Source organism: Malaclemys terrapin, chromosome 1, assembly GCF_027887155.1.
Source record: "Malaclemys terrapin pileata isolate rMalTer1 chromosome 1, rMalTer1.hap1, whole genome shotgun sequence".
Classification (NCBI taxonomy): domain Eukaryota; kingdom Metazoa; phylum Chordata; order Testudines; family Emydidae; genus Malaclemys; species Malaclemys terrapin.
Window position 1 is genome coordinate 57,505,386 of NC_071505.1, and position 7,574 is coordinate 57,512,959.

Consider the following 7,574-nt stretch of genomic DNA (forward strand, 5'->3'; position numbering starts at 1 on the left):
GGAAGGCAGGACCCAGGGTGGGGGAAAGAGGGTGCTAAGCCCCTACCCGGGAGCCTGCTGCGGAGCCTGCAGGGTCGGGGCATGAACAGGCTGGAAATCGCTTTCCTCCTGCCACTCCAGAGCTTAGCTGAGGGGTGGAGAGGCTTCCCCGTGCCAGCACTATACGGGGCTCAGGCACAAACAGGGCTCGGCTCCTCCTTCAGGGCCGGAGGGTCTTGGGCTTTCCTGGGGTACCAGCAAAGCCAGAGACTGTGCTGGGAAGGAAGGAGCCTGCCAGCCAAGCTGTTGGTCAGCTGAGCACTCCAACCAGGGGCTGGTTCTCTGCACAGCGTGGGGAGCGAGACACGCCCCACCAGGTGGGATATAGAGGAGCAGTGCAGCTGGGGGAAGGCGAAGGGCAAAGCAAAGAGAGGACAGTGAGAGAAGGAGCATGTAAAGGGCTGATTGGTGGGCAGCAGAGGTGACATGTAACCGGCCGTCGCCTAGCGTCTACCTGTACTCACCAGCCACCAGCGCTCGCAGCCAGTGCCAGCTGGAAACAGGATGGAGGATGGGGCCCTGCTGGCCAAGAGCCAGCACGCAGCAGGGGCTGTGCTGATGGACCAGCAGGGGGAGCAGCCAGCCCCGCGCCCTGCTTTTTTGCTCCACCACCAGCCTTGCACACCTATCTCCATCAGCCACTGGACCCCCCCCGACACACACACTCACTGCTGGTGAGCGGGCGGCTGGCAAGCAGGGATCCGGCCAGCAGCAGGACCCACCAGTACTGATGGTGGGGAGACAGAAAATATGGGACAATTTGCCCATTTTTAAGAAAAAGCCGGGACACCTGCAGGAGGGCTTAAATATGGGACTGTCCCTTTAAAAACAGGACATCTGGTCACCTTAGTCTAATGGAACCTTCGGTATTTTAGATGGAAAAAATCCATTGCAGCATAGAGTCTGAGGGGAAAAATCAAGTACATGATTTATATGAACAGATCAGAGCCTAGGCCCTAATTCAAGAAAGCAACCCTATTTTGGAAAACATGTGCTTAAATACTTCCCTGAAGAGGGCTGGATTTAAGCATGTGTTTTATTGCTTTCCTGAATCAGGGGCCTGTGCTGTATAAATCCCAAATCAAAAAATGCATTACAAATATATGATATGTTTAGACCTGCAAAGAAATTCCAAGCTGATGCTCCATTAAAGGTGTTGGAAAGAAATTCCATGCTGACATTGTATCAGGATGTTGTATGAGAAAAAAGTTACTTGAAATGCAATTTTCAGAGTAGCAGCCGTGTTAGTCTGTATCCGCAAAAAGAACAGGAGTACTTGTGGCACCTTAGAGACTAACAAATTTATTAGAGCATAAGCTTTCGTGGACTACAGCCCACTTAAAATGCAATCTAACTAATACATATTTATTCAAGACAGGCTTATTTATTGCTAGAGCTAGTAGAGGTCTGTTGTAAACAATATATTTGGCAAATTGAAGTCTTTTTTTGGTTTATTAATTCTCTGCAAATTATTCAATATTTTTACAGATTTATTTGTTTAGAAATTGCTTGTCTATTAGTTTTTTATGAACACATTTGACCAATGAATGTTTGCAAATTCTTTGTAATGAGTACAGCTGGTTGAAAAGTTTTGAAATATTTCATTGAAATTTAAAATTTCATAATACAAGGACAAAATCTGTGTGAAAATGTTCACAAAAATTATGTCTTGTATTTCAATCAGTTTTGTTAGCTGGTATTCAGTTCATTATTTGATAATTAGAAATCTGCTATGCATTACTGATCATCTAATTCATGTTATTTTTTCTGTTTCCCAATTAGATGACCTAATGTTTATAAACTTCTATCCAGAATTATTTTTTCATTATAAATCTGATTTTATTTCTTGATATTGGTTATGGATCCAAAATTTGTTGCTTGTGAACATTTCTAAAAACAAAATTTTAGTCATAATTTTTTGCAAACAGGAAACAAAGCTAAGCTAAATGGATTATTACTACTACAAATATTAGTCCAGTATAAATCCAGTTGCTAGTTCACTGAACTTTTCAGATACACATTTGTATACTATTCCATTAGCCTTCTTTGTTGTACTTTCCCTAGGATGACATGAAACATTATACTAGAGCAGCATGATGAAGCTACAATGTGTTGGTTTCTAGTATTGTGAAACTGAGGGAGTACATTTCTAGATATTCATGGATAATTTTAAGCTCACAGTGACTGTTACTTCATTCCTTAGTTGAGGGATGTGGGAGGTTTGTCCCTGTCACAGGCTGGCTGCTGACATTTTAAAGCAAGCTAGGCTCAGCTTTAAGAACATGAGAATGACCATATTTTAGACACTTACGCCTTGGCTACACTGGCGCTGTACAGCGCTGCACTTGCTGCGCTCAGGGGTGTGAAAACGCCCCCCCCAAGCGCAGCGAGTGCAGCGCTGTAAAGCACCAGTGTGATCAGAGCCTGCAGCGCTGCACGCTCACTCGCAGTGCTGCACGCTATTCCCCTCGGAGAGGTGGAGTACATACAGCACTGCGAGAGAGCTCTCGCAGCGCTGGCGGCGCGACTACACTCGCGCTTCACAGTGCTGCCGCGGCAGCGCTGTGAATTCCTGAGTGCAGCCAAGGCCTAAGAGAGCCATTTAAATATTACTTGGATCGTGATATGTAACCAAATGAGCTGTTAAATGCTAAATATAATCTTAGTAATCAAATTGTGTTAAATGTGCGGTCTCTATACCTATTTAACTAAATGTTAATCAGGAATTTTCTTAAATGGGTCAAGAAACAAAATAGGGTTAAGCCCAAGCTCTGAAACTAGTAATCTTCAAGAGTACAGCTGGTTGGTAAACTAGGAAAGAAAATGCAAACATTTTTTTGTTTGTTTGAAACTTCACTTCCATCACAATTTTCTGGCCAGCTCTGTCCAAATGACATATAGATGTTCATAGTTACTCATCTGTCTCCTTCAGGTAGCATCTACTCATTCCTACTTTCTAACTACACATAGTCATGATCTAAACAGAAAAACATTTAAAACATCCTTTTTCTGTCGTAAAATTACTTTTGCTCTCTTAAAGACTCTTTTTTTATATTTTTCTGAAAGAAACTTGCTCTCTAGGTGAAGCTATCTTTGACTATGCTTTATGAGTGCCTCATTTCTTTAGCTAGTAATGCCTTACAATACAATACAAATACAAAAGTACCTTTTGCAGTCTGAATAAATTTAAACTTTCATAACATTTATTGGATCTATTTTTAGAACATCTATATATGTTTGACAGAGAACCCAGCTATTCACTGAGCATATGCAGCCCTCTGGCGTGGGGAGTTTACAGAGCTTTCTTTGTTTATTTCAAGGATAATTTTTTTCAGATTTTGTACACCATAAGTCATGTAGAGAATGACTTCCTCTCACACAGTGCAACTGTCAAAAGTTAATATTAGTCTACTCTTTTGTGCTTGTAATTTAAAGTGAGCACAGGTACAGTAGAGCATTTCCACATACACTCAGTCTCAAAGTATTGTGGTTGATAAACTGCTATGGTAACAAATCCAATTCTCCTAAAATGGATTATCTTTTTATAGGTATATATAAAAGGATACTACCACTTTGAAGCTTTCTCAGAAATTGTGAGAATAGTTGCTGTTATTTTTGGAAGGTCTGAGATGCCAGTAACTTGGTTCTCCTCTTGCAAGACAAAGGGAGAAAGCATGTAAAATCCATGACTAAGAACAATATTGGTTTAACAATAGCTAGATATACCTATCTAGGTATGCAACAAATCATCTTATACACACTGCAGTACCTTCTGACTAGCTTTTCATCACAGAATCTGTTTCAGCACAGTCTTCTGCTCTTTGACTGAACACTGTAAAAGAGCAAATCAAACAGGCTTATAATTAAGATGTAAAATAAAACAATGTACATAAATTGATTAAAAATAGAAAGTTAAACTGGGAAGAAAGATAAACTAAATTTACAGGACTGACTTGTTTTGTAAATAAAATCTTTCCTTTTTCATTGAGTCTCTCTTCCCGCTTCCCTTCTTTCCCTCAGTAACCGCAGTCATGCTCTACTGACACTGCTCATGTTTTCAGTCTCATTTAGGTCCCAATCTTACACTTTTTCTGACAAGCAAGTGCAACATTTGGTGCACAGAGAATATAGGATCAATTTTTATCAGAATGTAAAGTTCTTTGGGCAGGGTCTTCGAATGAGATTTTCCAAGCATCCAATTCCCAGTGAGATTTGCATCTAACTCCTTTAGATACAACTCCCAATAATAAATTTAATATATTGGTAGGTGTCAATACAAATACATGTTATATGCTTTTCCATGGCAGATTCATCTCAACTGAGCTGAAAATTCAGAAAAAAACTTAGCCTCTTAATAATTATAGGTAATTCCTGCAAATGTATATGTATATTTATTAGGGCTGTCAAGGGATTAAAAAAATTAATATTGATTAATCATGTGATTAGTTGCACTGTTAAAAAATAATAGAATACCATTTACTTAAATATTTGTGGATGTTTTCTACATTTTCAAATATATTTATTTCAATTACAGAGTACAAAGTGTACAGTACTCACTTTATATTTTTGATTACAAGTATTTGCACTGTAAAAAAACAAAAGAAATAGTATTTTTCAATCCACCTAATACAAGTACTGTGGTGCAATCTCTTTATCACGAACATTGAACTTACAAACGTAGAATTATGTTGGAACTCCCAGTCACACAGACCTGTCTCTTCCTGGTGTTCTCTCTCACAGCCCTGTACATCATCCTCATTTTTCTTTGGGCTCTGGTCCCTGATTATCTCCATCATCTCTTCCTCACTTCTGCCAGGACTGCATCCCTTCTTTTATTTGCTGCCTTCCCATCTTTTGCCTGTTTCTCTTCATCGTGCCCAGTGTAGCAAACTGTTAATCAACTCATCTTCACTGCCACTTGCTCCTCTTTTCCGGGGCTTTGTCCTCGTGGTCATGTTCTTCCATGGATCTCTCTCCGCTTCTGGCTGTCCACCCTGCAGGTCCTTTTGTTCAGCAGGTGTCTGCAAATCTTGAGTTGTCTGTACCACCTCTTCTGTCCTCACCTGCATTACTTTCATATATCCATCTCAATTCCTATAGCTGCATGTCTAATTCTTGGATGTTCTCTGCCATGAGCTCTCTCAGGTGAAATTTTATACCCATTCAAGGATGATGCACATTCTGCACCTTCTGCATCTGACCACCTTCTCCCACCAAAATCCCACTCAAACTCTGCTGTTAGCTGCTACCTGTTCACTAAGTTTCCAAACAAACATTCCCTTTTTATGGCACAGACATTTAAATGTTATCAGGATTAATATGTGGCCTTTGTGAGAAAGTTATGTGCATGCCATGCAAAGGAACCCATGCTGCCTGAATAAACTAAGTTGGCATAGACAAGTGTGATTTGGCAAAGAAGACAGACGTTCTTCACTAATGAATGAGTGAGCAATACAGTGTGGGTAGAAGCAAACTGCCAAACAGCAGGATCACTCCCAAGAATACATCAAAGCTGTTCCTATTACATGGCTTGACTCAGTTCTTTCTAAGTATTGGTGGGTCAATCTTCTCACTTTTCACTGTTTTTTAAATGTATACAAACAAAAATTATATGGCATTAGAAGTCAGTATGTTAAACTCATTAGCTATGCAAAACAGGACTCAAAATATTCTTTAGCTTTAGACCCTAGCCACATGTATCTTACCATTATTTCTGGGACACCAGATATGCCAAGTATCCTGTCTTTATCTGTCTGTGCTAGTATTACATGAGTCTCATTTCTTTTTAGGCTGACTTTCCTCCAAAAATCACTAGAGCAATTTATAAATTACAGGCCATAGTACATTATTGGAGAATAAGGCTCAGTGTAGCTAATGTGAAGTATCTATATGCCAGTGGAATCAGAGGGTCTTCCAAGTCTTCCAAGGATGTGACAGAATTACATAAGTGGGGAGGGGAGGAGAGAGATTTGTTGCAAAGGTGCAAGCAAGCAACTTTTTCATAACTAAAGTGAGGGTGAGGAGGGCATGCTCCACATGATCACACATTGCACAATTCAGCAACAGGATGTGACAGTTATAGGTTGAGCCGTATTCTGCCCATGTGAGTAAATGAATAACCACTGTCAGCCTGTCTTATTCAGTGGCTTAATACAGCTGTTAGTCTCTCAAAAATCAATTCTCTTTTACAAATATGGTAAAATACTCTCCTACCTGTTTTTGTCTCTCACGTTTAATGTCACTCCAATCAAAATAATGTTTCCCAATGTTTAAAATTGAGAGCCCAGGTCAAGGTAAAACACTCAGTTACAATGCACTTAACTATCAAGACCCAATATGGTATAGTTATTGATAGAATATCATACATCAGGTATTTTGTTAAATATTGAGGAATGGAACAGCAAACAAAAAATGGAGATAGTTAAGCAGTGCACACATCATGGACTAGTTTATTGCATTTAAAAACAGCTTTGATAATCATCTGTTGGAAATAAGTGTAATAATTGGGTATAATTATATATTCAAAGCTAAAGTTCCCAAGTGGTGGATAGGGGAAAGAGAGCCCAGATACTGTGGTGTTGGGCTAGATTTTTAAAGGCGTTTAGGCCTGACATCAATGGAAGTTAGGCTTCTAGGTACTTTTGAAAATTCCCCTAAGTGCTTATCTGCCTTTCTGGGTGCCTAGATACCTTTACCAATATATAACTAAAGACATAGAGCTGGCAAACTGAAAATTTTAGAAAAGAGGCTTCATTTTAATACTTCATGTCCAATGCGTTTTAGTCTTTTGTTAAAATGTGATGTGTATGACAGTGCTCCAACTGGGGGTTATAAGTGGGAATGCTACAGCCACATTCCTCACTGCTGCCATTTAGGAAAAAAAGGTGATGAGCCCGGGGGGTGGGGAACCATCCCTTTCCCCCTCTATTACAAGCACTGATGAATGCCATGTTTTAGGAATCAGTGAGATGCTGAAGTATTTTTAATGGCCTCTGAGATCAGTTGTCAATGTACCATCAGTGGCTTGAAATTACACTTCTTGGAGGATATGGTATTGTGTATGTTTCCTAGCATTAAAGCAGCCATTTTTTTTTCCTGGGCAAAGAGTAGGTTGGTCAGAATCCTGGTTTGCAAGGTTTGTTCTGGTCTAGAGGAATAGTCCTGGTACTCCAACTGGTTTTACTTAAATCAGCCTCAGTAAATCTGAGGACCGCCCACCTGTTTTCTGCATTAGCTTTGCTGTGTGTGCCTCCTTCAGCTGCCTCCTCGGTTTCTCCCCATTCCTTTGCTGGCTAATCAGCTGGTGAGCAGAAGCCACTTGCTTCCAGTGACAGCAGAGTGGCACAAAGACAGCATCTAAATTTACAGGACTGACTTGTTTTGTAAATAAATTTTTTCCTTTTTCATTGAGTCTCTCTTCCCGCTTCCCTACTTTCCCTCAGTAACCACAGTCATGCTCTACTGACACTGCTCATGTTTTCAGTCTCATTTAGGTCCCAATCTTACACTTTTCCTGACAAGCAAGTGCAACCTTT